This window comes from Saccostrea cucullata, unplaced genomic scaffold (genome assembly GCF_032062105.1).
Source record: "Saccostrea cucullata isolate Sc308-1 unplaced genomic scaffold, CSIRO_AGI_Scuc_v1 ctg12571, whole genome shotgun sequence".
NCBI lineage: Eukaryota > Metazoa > Mollusca > Bivalvia > Ostreida > Ostreidae > Saccostrea > Saccostrea cuccullata.
The window spans coordinates 434-15,254 of record NW_026919574.1 but is presented as its reverse complement, the minus strand read 5'-3'; the positions used below and the strand labels follow the sequence as shown (position 1 = coordinate 15,254).

At 32.0% G+C, this 14,821-nt stretch overlaps 1 long non-coding RNA gene across 1 annotated transcript; it reads left to right on the top strand.

The window, feature by feature from the left end:
- The first annotated feature begins 664 nt into the window (after positions 1-664).
- LOC134233690 (uncharacterized) lies at positions 665-11,666 on the top strand. Its single transcript, XR_009985047.1, has 3 exons — positions 665-754; positions 7,616-7,737; positions 10,246-11,666. It is a non-coding gene; the product is annotated as an uncharacterized LOC134233690 (long non-coding RNA).
- Positions 11,667-14,821: the final 3,155 nt, after the last annotated feature.

The following is a 14,821-nucleotide window of genomic DNA, read 5'->3' as shown; positions in this document are numbered from 1 at the left end:
ATCAAAATTAAATTGAAATGTGCAAAAAAAACACTTGCCATTAGTGTTGCATATTTTCCTGCATGGTTAATTTTTGTTATACATTCTTCATAAACTGTTGTAATGGTAAATTGTAAAAAAAATTCAGTCACTAACCGTAATTAAGACTTATGAAAACGCCAAAACTGAGGCTCAGACTGTTCCAAGTTTGTATTTTCTTCTAGTCTTCTGCACACTGTTATTGAAAACAATGTACATGTAAGCAAACTACCGTTTATTCCTCCTATGTTAGAGAGCTACACCAAAGGGAGGTAACTTGAGGCAAAAAAGACAGAAAATTATGGATTTAAGTCAGTTATCATATATAAATGCTTTAGTTGCCTGCAGATTTTTTTCTTGATTCTTATAGAAGAAATACTGTTTAATATATATTTTATGTTGATAAGCTTTAATGTGGTTGTAGATTTCTTATAAAGTACTTCAAATTTGCTGTTTTTAAAGCAAAATAAACCTCCAAAAACTAGTACGTTATATTTATCAAAAGGTGAAAAGAATTTCAAAAATCAACAGCTGCAAAAATAGAGTATATTTATACAAATAAAATAATTATTTAAAAAGCTTTTTTTAATGACTAGTAATAAAAATTAAATATTATGAAAATACATCGGGATTAGGATCCCACAACGGATCCTTTAAACAGTTTAAAGTGACAATTGGTGTAAAATAAATACTTTGAAACACATACGACTAAAGCATTCCAACTATTCGACTACCGGTAAGCTGTCTGAGTAAAATTGACATCTCTGTTATAGACCTATTGATCAGTGCAATATCAATTGATATAATTTGATCATAGTTGTTCAACTGCATCAACATTTTTTGTCCTTTCGTATGATCTTGACCTCAATTATTAGCTCACCCGAGTCATTGTAAACTTTTCGCATTTTCATCTAGACTTCTTCAGATTTTACTATACCGTGAGTGTGCCAAATTTAACCAAACTTGGCACAGAGTATCCTTGAAGGGCCATGTCCTCATACATATAAATATGAATTTGTGAAAAATTAATGGCATCTTTTAAAAATCTTCTTCTCAAGAATCACTTGGTCTGACAGGAAAGATGACACTCATGTTGAATCATCCTCTGGTAGTGAAGATTCAATTTTGTTTAAATCATGACCCCAGGGCAGGGTGTAGGAGGAGCCATAATAGGGGGTCAAATTTTAACATAGGAAAACATTAGGAAAATCTTAAAAGCAAAACCATGATTGTCGTAATAATATTTGTGAAAGCATTCTCAGGTGGCATACATTTTAGCTTACTGAGATAGAAAAATAGGGAGATTCAGACCTCAAAAGAGATAGCAGCTAGTGTGCAGTGTGTTTTACACATTGGATTTACAAAGATATAATAGTTTTTAATTCACGCTAGTCACCTCACCATTTCCATCCCATGTGATTTTTATGTGCCCGAATCAATAGATCTGAGACGTATATTGTTTTTTTCCTGTCTGTATGTTTGTTTGTTTGTCTGCAAACTTTAACCTTTGCCATAACTTTAGAAAGATAAAACTTAAGGTTGATACATGTACTTCATATTTGGTATGCATACTAATTAGGTTCAAATTCTTTCAAATGACACCAACATTAATGACATTGTGACCTTGACTGTGACCTATATGCTAAAAATAGTTTTTACGTCTGCAAACTTGAACCTTTGCCATAACTTTTGAACCATGAAAGATAGAGACTTCATATTTGGTTTGTAAACTCCACTGAAACGTTCTTTCAAATTATGACACCAAGTCAATGTCCTGGTGACCTTGACTGTGGCCTATATGCTAAAAATAGCTTTTTCATGCCTTTGTCATAACTATTGAACCATAAGAGATAGAGACTTCATATTTGGTGTGCATACCACTAATCAAATTCTTTCAAATGACACCAGGGTCAATGACCTTGTGACCGTGACTGTTACCTGTATACTAAAAATAGTTTTTTTTATTTTGCTGCCAGGCACATATTGTCTCTCAAACACAACCTGATTTTTAGTCTGGCTCACCAAAATGACCACCTGGGATGAGTTGAGAATATTCAATAATGATGTTTAATATTTTAAAATAGACTTCTTAAGACCATGAAAACATTGTTTCCTGTAACCAACCCAATCGACCCATTCAAATTGCAGCCGCATAATTTTTTTTCTTTCTGCCAAATCTGTGTTCAATCAAGCAGCTGATGAAATTTTTAACAAAATTTTAAATGAAGTTTGATTAAATCACCTGAGTCACTAATGTGACCTATTGTTATCTGTTTTTGTCTGTCGTCATCCGTCATGTGTTTTATAAAATAATAACAATTAATTACCCCTTCTGAGGTCAACATGGTGAAATAAGATCTCTTTTCAAAGAATTTACTATAAGCCCACTTAGCGGCATGGACAATGTATGTACATCGATTGGGCACTTCCAGGCTTGCCTCAATGTTGAACTGACCTACATTAATTAATTGTTTTATTATACCATATATATTAAAAAGTATAGAACAAATCTTTAAAATTTCTTCTCAAGAACCACTGGGCCAACAGTGAAAACTTGCATGTGAAGCATCTAAGGATATACTGCATGTAAATTTTTAAATCAGGATACATGTTATTGCTTTTCACAGATGGGGAATCAGATGTCATAGAACATTTTCATTCTTCTCTGCAAACCACTGGGCCAACCAGTTTCACAATTTATGGGTAGCATCTATGGGTGAATTGTTTTATTATAAATTGTTTGAATATATATTGAAAAGTATGAATCCTAACCGTTAAATATATCAATGGGGTTTCAAAACCACTAAAATTAATGCAATCTTTAAAATCTTCTTCTTTACTCCAGAAATCAAACAAATATATAGTCTTTAAAATTGTTTACATGACCACTAGGGAAGTCGTGTAAGTTATGTGGAAGCATCCTGATTTATTATTAAAACAATATTTGGTTCATAGCGACATACATTGTTATATACTAATATATATGAAAAATTTTCCTCTACAATTAGTAAAAAACTGAAACTTATGTGACAAATTAATTAATTGAAAATCTGCAATAAAATAGAGCCGCCTCTACATATTTGGAATACATGAACTGAATTATAGTAACAAATATTGAAACGATAAAATTTTACATAGTCTTATTGGGTGGTAATGCAAAACGGACCATGCACAATTTTAAAAACATGTTGTTTTTTTCGATTATAACTTTATCTTATGCAAAACTTCACTGCAAAAACGATTTTTTGATTAAGCTGGTCATTTTTAGCGGTCATTAAAAATAATGACTTCATTATATCCCAGTGCAATGATTCCTTCAGAATTGCTTTAAACAGTACCATTTGGAGTCATTGTTGTGTTTTAAAGTTTTCTTACCTGCCAATCAAATTCGAGTATTACCAATAGAGGTATAATAATATCATTTAAACATTTTCAGCTTCTTCTCTGCAACTGTAGATCTCTTTTCAAAGTAATTTACTATAAGCCCAGTGTTAACCAAACAGTTAACTTGCATGGACAATGTATGTACCATCTTAGGATGCACTCTACCAGGCTTGCCTCGGATGCTGAATCTGACCTACGTTTGCCGGATCATGATGAGAAAACAGGTTAATGTGTTTGGTCCAGGTTTCATTTCCAAGTAACTATGACCCAACAGTGACCAAACTTGCATGGATGATACATCTAAGGATGCATATTACATGTACCTGGCAGGATACATGTTATTGCTTTTGATGCATAGATGTCATATGAACATTTTCAGCTTCTTCTCTGCAAACGTTCAACCAGTTTCAGCAATTTTGGCACTAAGCATCTTAGTATTATGGGTGAAGGGAAACAAAAATTGTGAATTTCATGGTCCCTGCAGCTGCCCCCCTGGGACCTGAGGGATGGAGTGGGTTCAAAACCACTAAAATTAATGCAATCTTAAAAATCTTCTTCTTTACTCCAGAATTCAAACAAACTGATGGCATGACTGTAATAAGCATTGAGTCCTCTAATAAAATTGTGAAATTCATGGCCCTAGGCATAGGGATTCTAGTGCTATGGTGGGGCTATATAGATTATAAAGTGACAATGCATTAATTATTTGAAAATCTTCTTCTCTGATGCTGCATGGGTACTAAACAATTTAACTACATAGTTACATAGTTATGATGAGAAAGGGTATCTTATAAATTGTGAATTTCTGATGATGGCCCAGGTTCAAGGGTTCTGATGTTACATGCATATATGTGTAGGGTGGGGCTTTATCGATTAAATAGTGAAAAAATTTGATTTTTGAAAATCTTCTTCTCTGCTGCTTAGGTATTAAACAAACTCACTGAACTTCATACATTGTTATGATTAGGAAGGGTACGTGCCTCGATCTTTTAAAATTGTGGATTTTATTGCCCCAGGGTCAGGCGTTCTGGTGTTATGTTGGGGCTCTATTGATTAAAATGTATACAGTAAAACTAAGAAATCAATTTTAATCACGGATATAGTGAATCTTGTTACGGAAAAGCGAAGTTATCTTTATAATCCAAAAACTTTATAAATTTACACAATTCCTTTATGGTATAATTAGGTCAAACTGTGACAGTTCTAGTTATAACCAAGTTTTACTGACATTAAATCTCTAGTGAAAAATGTCTTTTCCTGGTTTTAAGCAAACTATATTGGCTGCATACATTTTCATTGGAAGGGTGCCCTAAGCGCTTACATGAATTGTGAAATTTCATTAATTGCCCCAGGGTCAGGGAGTTAATGACTATAGGGTTGGGCTCTTTATTGATTATATACAGTGAAAATGCATTAATTAATTTGAACATTTTCTCTGCTGCTGGGTACATATATAAGCATTATGTCTGAAATATATATATATAGCTATGATGAGTAACAGTCTTTCCATTTATATTGATGAATTTCATGGTCCCTGGGGTAAGACTTGGTCATGGTTGATTATGAAGTTTTAAATGCATAAATTCATTGAAATCTTTAATTCTGTAGTGTACTGCTGCTCAATTAATGCTTTGAAATCTGCTCCACTGGTATCAATTAAACACTATATATTTATATTGTTGCAATATGGTGCCTTTTCTACAAATTGTGAAATATTGGACCCAGGGCAGGGATTCCTGTATCCCAATAAAATACATATGTTATTTATATTGCAGAATATTACTGAATTAAAAGTTAAAATGAATTTTTTGGTTCCCCTACTCTGCCTATAGGTATTAAGTGAAAAATACATGAACTAAGCATGCTAAGTGTATATATACCAAATTGATATGAGCACTCTGCCTATAAGCCCGCCTAAGGTCATGGTCATGGTTGATTATGAATAAAGTTAAATGTCATAGGACTGACCTCATATAATTTACATTTTCAAATGCTGGTAATTTGTTACAAAATTTCCTTTATTTTGTCAACAATTATCAACGAAGCTCACAAAGACCTTTAAGGACCAGAAATTAATCACTTTAAATTATAGGCCATATTATACGGTAATAAATCACCTTGTTTAAATATGTCAACTGTAATCTGTCAACAATATTTACAACATTTTAAATTATATATTAAGATAATAGTCTGTGTTGGACCTATGAACTAGGTCATAAAACCAAATTAAACTTATGGATAAAAATTTATATTTTTGATACAAATTAACAAAATTTGAAATTTCCCGTTTGGTTTTTGGAATGAATCATATTTGCTAAAACTTAAATTTCATGAAATAGGTCAAAATTGTATTTTTATTTGGATCAAATTAATTACACCCCCCAAAAAAGTATGAAAACTTCATATTTAAAATTTACATATTTGGTATGAAATATACAAGATTATTTTTTTTTTACTTTTGGCCTAAAGAGGTCAAAGATGTAGATTCATAAAAAAATTTGTTCAAATCATGACCATCCCTTCCTGACCCCCCCCAAAAAAATTATTTTGTTTTAAAAAGATGTATATCATGTGATAATATAGAAAATGCATTAACATCTCAAAAAATCAAAAAGTAAGGTCCTTGGTTTTAAGCAAACAAGCTGGCATTTTTTTCATTTTAGGAATATAAAAACTTTTAGGGTCGGAGGGTAAAATGTAGGGTAGGTCCAGAGTATTTTTTATTTTGGCTTTTTTGGATTTTTGTGGATTTCATGGCCCCAGGGTCAGGCGTTCTGGTGACAAGGTGGGCCTTTATTGATTATACAGTGAAAATGCATTAATTCTTCAAACATTTTCTCTGCTGCTGGGTACATATATTAAGCAGATGTCTGAACTACCCATATATATATATATTAAACTATGATGAGTAACAGTCTTTCCATTTATTCGTGAAATGCCAGGTCCCTGGGGTAGGGGTACTGTAGAGTGGAAGGCCGGGCTCTAATTATGTACTGAAAATATCAATTAATGCTTTGAAATCTGCTCCATGGTATCAATTAAACACTTATATATATGAGCAATATGGTGCCTTTTCTAAAATTGTGAAATGTGTGGACCCAGGGTCAGGGATTCCTGTGGGGTGGGTCAATACTACATATGTTATTTATATTGCAGAATATTACTGAATTAACAGTTAAAATGCATTTTTTTGGTTCCCCTACTCTGCCTATAGGTATTAAGTGACTGAACTAAGCATGCTAATATATATATATACCAGTTATTGCATGAGCACTCTGGTGCCCTTTCAGAACTGTGAATGTCATGGCCTCTGGTTTAAAACATGAACCAACTTCAAATGTTGGTAATTTGTTACATGATGCTCAGGTGACCTATAAGGCCTATGAGCCTCTTGTTTCAGATATAAAATACTTCTAAGAAAGAAATTATTATAAAATATGTCAACCTACTCAACAATCACTTTAAACATAAAGCCAAAATAAATAATAATCTTGTTACCTGCTATACTGCCTGAAAAAAAATAGGGTAGGTAGGAAAATTATTTATTTTTTCCAATGGTATGTGTTGGATATGAACTATTATAAAACCAAATTAAACATGTCATAGGTCAATATTTTTATTTGAAATTAAGTAGTGTTTTATGAAATCCCATATTTAAAACTTAAATTTTATGAAATACCACTTGAATATGTATTTTTTTTTTACTTTTGGATCATGAAATTTCCAATCCCCCCCCCAAAAAAAAGTAAATAAAACTTCACGGTAGGGTGCCATAAAATAGGGTAGGTTTGGTAGCAGGAAACAAGATTATTTTTATTTTGGGCCTAAAGAGTAATAATCATCACTGTTGACCTGAGGTAGTGCACATGTAGATTCAAGTTTGTTCAAATCATGACCATCGGGGGTAGGATGGGGCCACACTGAGCGATCAAGGTTTTACAAAGATGTATAATTATCATGTATAGGAAAATCTTCTTCTCAAGAACAACAAAGCTAAGGTGTGCGATGTGGCCTATTGGCCTCTTGTTTAAAAAAAAGCAAGTATATAAGCGATGCAGGTCTTTTTTAAACCGAATTACGGTAGTTACCCTACCAGATATCCACTCATTCTCTTTGACTGAATTCACAGTCAGGTAAAATACATAGTTTGACAGAATTTAAAACACTATATATATGTAGATAGGGACACTGATATCATTCCAATTTACTTCAGACAGTCAGCAGACTTCATCCCCAGCAATTCTGAAGCAACTGCATAAGAACTAAAAAATTACAGTCACACAAAAAAGGAGGGATGAATCGCAGGCCCACAGAAGAGTATCAAAGTCTTGCAAAGTAAGATTTATTGTGTTTTCATCATTTAACATGAATATTAAAAATTTAAAATTACAAATTTGATACCTTCAAATTCTATTTATTATTGATTGTCTCATCATCATTGTCTTCTCCACAAATATAGTCCATTAATATGTATGATATAATATTCATTATTGAAAATGAACGCAAGATATTATTTACTTGACTGAGTTAATGTTTCACCAATTTAAGATACACATTGCTAAACATGAAAAGTATCTTGATTTTTAGTGTACATGTATAATTATAAAATTTATGAAAAGTTGTACTATGAATGCAGGTTTACAGGAATATAACAATAACTAGATGCTTTAATGATTGTGAAAGATTCCTACAAAATCTTTGATAAAAAAAAAACTCTGAAAAGTTGGCAAAAATCAACCAAGTAACATTAGAGTGTACTAAAAAGTTTCTCGTCTTTTCAAGAGGAACAAATTTATTGCAACCCTGAGGGGTTGGATTGTTAAAGGTAACTTAAGGGGACCGACTGTGATTTTATTGTGCAAAAACTACAATAGCGAAACTCGATCTTCATTTTTATACCATATATAACTTGCATTAAGTTCAGTGTACATGCAAAGCTTGGGGAAAATCTACCGTCCAGGTATTTTTGAGGGACCATCTCAAAATACAGGCACCTTTAATAGGATTATGTAGGAAAATGCCAATTTTCAGCACTATAAAGCAAATTATACAAATACTACAATAGACTTTTTGTTAAAACTTTAATATTTGATTAGACCTAGTTATACTATATTATACAATATATTTAAGAAACACAAAATTCTACCATCTTGTTACCAGAGGGGGAATCTCCAAATGCCAAAAATTAACGAGTTTTCCTGTTTTTATAAAGTACTACAAAATATGGGTTCATATAATGGAATTATAATAAAATAAAGGATTCATATGAAAACATTACAAAAAGGATTGAGATATTCTCAAATTTCTATGTTTTAAATTTCAAGAGGGTATGTTTATTACTGTTTCTTTAATAACATTTTTATTAACCCCATCTTTAAGAGCTTCAGTTTATCATAACGTCAAAATCACACCGTAACAACGTCAACCTACCTATCAATTGCAAAATTGGTTTTAAAAAAATCAGTTAAATAAATATGTAATTATATTTTCATACCTAAATTTTCTTAATTTTGTTTATTTTTTATTATTAAGTGAAAAAAGTTGCTTTAAAAAGTGAATTTTAATACACTTCATTTTACTCTGATGCGCGAAATATTGTGCAATTGAAACCATTATTGAAAATCGGCCCCCTTAATCAAATTAGAAATTTTGGAAAGTTGATTAGAATTCTTTTCCTCCAAATTTTTAGTATAATTTCAATCTTAACACAAAAAGAAACGAAATCAAGGATCATTGTTTTATTTATTGATGTTTTAGTATTTCTTGTTTTATTAAATTAATTATGCTGTTTTAGTATTTCAAGTCCAACAGCTTATTTTTAGCTCTACTGGTCAGAGACCAAAAGAGCTTATGGGGTAGTACAGTGTCCGTCGTCTGCTTTAAACAATTTTTCAATACACTACTCCTCCTACAGTTTTAGTCTGTCTGCTTTAAACAATTTTTCAATTATATGAGGTCACCCTCTGATACTCCTTATTAAATCCTAACAGTTTAGAGTATATACGGTAATTTCAATACACTGTATAACTTGGCACACAAGCAGACTACCCTAATTTAGTTCATCAGTTTTTGATTTCGATGAACAGTGTTGCCATGGTAACTCCAGGTTACTAAAAATACAAATTTCTGTGAAATTGACCTTTAAAATGCCACTCCTCCTACATATTTGGTCTGATTTCAATATAACTTGGCAAACAAGTAGACTACACTATAACATATAAAATGCATCAGTTTATGATATCTATGAATGGTGTTGCCAAGGTAACTTTAGATAGAAATTTCTATGAAATTCCTTTAAAATGCTACTGTTCTACACATTTGGTATGACCTCAATATAAATAGGCACAGAAGTAGACTACACTGAGATACATAATTTAGTGCATTGGTTTTAGATTTTAATGAATGGACGTTGCCATGGTTACTAAAAATAGAAATTTCTGTGAAATTTATTCAAAATGCTACTCCCACTACAGTTTTGATCTGATTTTCATAAAATTTGTCAGACAATTAGACTACATTATGACACATAATTTAGTGCATCAGTTTTTGGTTTCATTGAACGGTTTTACCATGGTTACTAAAAATAGAATTTTCTGTTATATTCCTTTAAAAAAGCTACTCATCCTACAGATTTGGTCTGATGGCAATGGCTTTTCTCTTCCTTTGTTGCAATTACAAACCAGTAGAGCTATAGTCTCGACAGAGACTTCTGGTTCTCTTCCTTTATTAATTCAAACCAGAAGATCTACAGTTTTGATTTCTTTTTTATCATTAGTTTTCAGTGTAACATTTTGGGTGGTAAAGCCATTTAGAGTAGTACATATCCTTGTTTTCATTTTACAGAGATCAAGATACAAGACTCAAACAGACGGTGAAATCCCTAAAGGATAAGGCCTTGTAGGGCATGTAAAATGAAAAAAAAACTGAAAGTGATGACTGCAGAGTTCTTTTCATCTGAGGAGTCTGAGAAAGCACTTCATTGTGAGACGTCTACCCGTGCCTCATTCAGTGCCTTCAAGGACAACATTGAGAAAGCTCAAGTGAAAAAGCTAACACCTTAACACAAGAGGCGGATGAAGAAGTGTGTGGTCTTGTAGATTCCGGTATCAAAGAGACCTTTACCAGAAAACTGCTCCAATTTGTGAGGAGTGAGGAAGAGAGGGATTGACAATGTGAAACTTTAATTACACTGAGTAAATATTACTTATACGTCATGGGATCTATTGATAATGCATTTAACATTTAAGTAAAAGGTTAAATTTGTAAAACGTTTAAAATATTAAAAGTTCTATCCCCCTTTGAATACAGATTAAATGTTTTTTTAAAAGAGGAGCAAATGCTTAATATAAGAAAATTTGTAAGTGAACATTTGTTTAAATAAAATAGAGGAGAATGAATTTCATTTGTTTGAGAAATGCATTAGCCAAGGAATTTCTCACTGCCTATATCTATTAATTTATATTCACTTTATTACTATTTTCTTGAAATAATTTTATTAGCCTAGTACCTGAGGGGGATTGATTTTCTTTGTCTTATTTCTTGCCATATTTATTTATCATAGATTATTTATGAAAAATTTATCTCCATTTATTTTTTTAAATTATTATTTCTATTTCCGAATGAGTGTATTGTCATTGTGATTTTAATAGTAGCTAATACATGTATTTATGTTTGTGTGATTAAGTTATATTCATCTTATTGAAAATTTTGGCCCAAAATTTGTCAAATTGTGGTTAACTTCAGACGTAGAAAAAAATATGCATCCTTATTTTGACTGCCTTTCTGATCCTAATTTAAAGTGCCAATCCTGATCTTATTCTATATTTTTTACATAACTGATTTTTTGGTTACTTTTTTGCATTAAGAAGTGCAAAAAAGAAGTCCAGAATAAATGCATCCTTACCTACCCTTATTCATCAATGCCTGAACATTGCTGAAAGCAAAGACATATTATTATTCTAAGCCTTACATGATTAAGGATAATACAGTTGTTCCTTTTAAAATATTTTTAATTCTACTGATGCAGTCATTTACAGTTGTATGTGTGATTGTTTTGTAATAAATTGTTATTTAACATTGATTAATGTGATTTTTTTTATAATCAATGTAGTTTTGTTTAAGAATTTGTAATTCCAGATATGATATTGTTTATGAAACCTTGTTTGTACATGTGATTTCAATTTTAATTTGTTGAAGGCCTAGTTTTTAAGCCATACTGTATATTTGAATTAAGTGACAGTTTTTTTTTTTTTTTTTTTTTTTTTTTTTTTTTTTTTTGATAAATGAACTATACATATCCTAGAGATGTGATGATTTATAATTATATCTTTGTATAGACTTCCAAGCAAATACATGCAAAATAAATATTACGAATGTGTATCAATATGAGGTTCTGTAACATTTATGAATAATTAATAAAAAGTCTCACATGAGGAACAGGAAGAATTTTCCATGCAATATGTGTTGTTGAAAGTTCATTGATATTGAATGGTCAGTAATAGAAATTATTATGCATTCTCTGAGAATTGGAATTGAAAGCTAATTTTATTGTTACTTAAGAATGCTGAAGAGTCAATTAATTAAGATGGTATGGTTACTGAAATAAGACTAGAGGGTCATAAAAAAGAAAGGTTGTTGAAAAGTGACATAATGGCCACTGAAATGTAAATAAATAGTCATTGTCTCACTGAAACAAGACAAAATGGTCACTGAATTATTACTGAATTGTCACTGAATAATAATTGGAAGGTCAATGAAATATGGCAGAATGTTTACAGAATGATAACTGAAATCTGGTGGAATGGTCACAGAATGATAACTGAGAGGTCACTGAAATATGGCAAATGGACACTGAATGATAACTGAAAGGTCACTGAAATATGGCAGAATGGTTACAGAATGATAACTGAAAGGTCACTGAAATATGGCAGAATGGTTACTGAATAACAGAATGGCCACTGAATAATAACTGAAAGGTCACCGAAATAAGATGGAATGGTCACTTAATAATAATTGAAATATGTCGGAATAGTCACTGAAATAGGATGGAATGGTCACTGAATAACAACCGAAAGGTCACTGAAATATGACAGAATGGTCACTGAATAATAACTGAAAGGTCACTGAAATGTAATGGAATTGTCACTGAAATATTACGGAATGCTCACTGAATAATAACTGAAAGGTCACTGAAATATGATGGAATTGTCATCGAATGACAACTGAAAGGTCACTGAAATGTATGTGCCATTCAGTTGACTTAATGACAAATGAATGTCAGCTGAAAACTACCGTGTAAGTTACCATTCTGTAGTCAATCAGCTGCCATTCAATTATCATTCTGTTCACTAAATGGATAGATTTCATCCTGTGAATATGAAAGCTATAGCCGCACTCACCCAGTAGTTATGGGCTAGGTTAAAGTTGACAACAGAGAGACAAACAGACAGACAGAACAAAAACATTCCAGCTGGACATAAAAAGTTGGTCATAGGTCAAGGTAAAAAATATATCTTTGGAAATGTCTTGCCTCAAAGAATATACATATGGAGTATTAAAGACTAGTACCAACTGTTCAGAAGTTATAATTGGCGTTAAGGTGTGGGAAATTCTTGCAAAATTGAGTCGAATTCCAAATCCAAGGGGTCAAATATGTTAGTTAATCCAAATGCTAGACAATTTCACGTAGTGCATATAAAAGATTAGGGTTTCTTTTCCAAATCAGTGCTTTTTATGCGGTACTAATGTTTGAGTACTAAGGAAGTACGGGCTTCTTGTATGGCAAAGACTCATTGTTGTATTTTAAAGTTCTTTAAATTCAGTTTTTTTTCAGTGTGTGGATTTAGGGTGGGGGGGGGGGGTGTTATACATGTCCCACCATACCAAGTCCGTTCAGCGGGGAAGATGACTATTAATTGTCTTCAGATAAAGATAAATTTTCCCTTAGATATATTGGTTGTCCCTACCCGCTTTTTGTTGATGTAAGCTAGAGCACTGGAAAAATTCCAGAAGTTGGACTTGAATATCGTCCTACTAAGTATATATATTGCAATTGCAGACCCAATTTTTATCATACAAATTTTTTGACATTTAAATATTGTATGCCTTTCTCAGGATCAAAGTTTCAATAGACTTAAATATCTTTAAATGAGAGTTTTAATTAGGCTATAGTTTTCACAGATAGTATTTATCCTTTGATACATGGCAGGTGTTCTTTATAATAAATAATTTTATTATTTGATCGAATTATTCTTATTTTCTGATTGGCTGAGATCCAACAAATTAAAAAAATACTGTTATATTTACCCACACGTGACCCGTAAGCTGAATAAAAAGAGAGATTTTCTCTTTGATCTAAAAATAGATCGGGAAATTCAAAATTTATACATGTACTAGTTTTTGGGTTAGTTAAGGACACAATTATGCAACGTACATACTTAGTATATACACACTCCACAACGTACCATTTCTACTGATAATTTTCTAAAATATTTAAGGAATCACTGTCTAGTTAGTACGGTATGCCAGGGCATTGTTGATGTCCCTGACATACTATACTAACTAGACAGTGATTCCTTATATTTCCATTTATTTGTGAAATAAAATTTTAGATTTAGACTTTAAAAATGCAGACATAGATTTAAACTACAGGAGGATCCCCATCCCAATTTCAACAGTCCTCGCCCACTGACATCAAACACAACGGCAGCCGCACGAGATTTTCACGCATATTTGGTCTCCTTAACGTCAGACTCAGAGACCTATTGACCAGCCTTATTTACACTCCGGTAGAATTATCAAGAAATTAACTCCACTAAATCTCTAAGAGTTATCACAGAGAGAAAAATTAGAAATGGAAATATTGTAAAGTATTCTCAATTTTGAATACCAGGTAATACATGTCGTACTATAAGAGGTTCTTGCACAAAAGATCAATATACATTACCAGGAGTGTTGACCAGATAATATTTCCATTTCTAATTTTTCTCTCTGTGATAACTCTTTGAGAGTTAGCGGAGTTAATTTCTTGATATTTCTACCGCAATGTAAATTGGGCAGGTCAATTGGTCGGAAGCTAAGGAGGCCTAATATGCATGCAAATCTCGTGCGGCTGTCGTTGTGTTTGACATCAGTGGGCGAGGACAATTGAAATTTGGATGGGAATCCTCGTGTAATTTAAATCTATGTCTGCATTTTTAGAGTCTAACTCTAAAATTTTATTTCACAATGAAATGGAAATATAAGGAATCACTGTCTAGTTAGTATAGTATGCCAGGGACATCAACGATAGTGGAAAACTTGGGATAATTTATGCATAACGGAATTCGCCCGTTATGAAAATTATCCCATGTTTCCCACTATTAATTGTTGATGCCCTGGCATACTATACTAACTAGACAGTTATTCCTTAATAAAATGA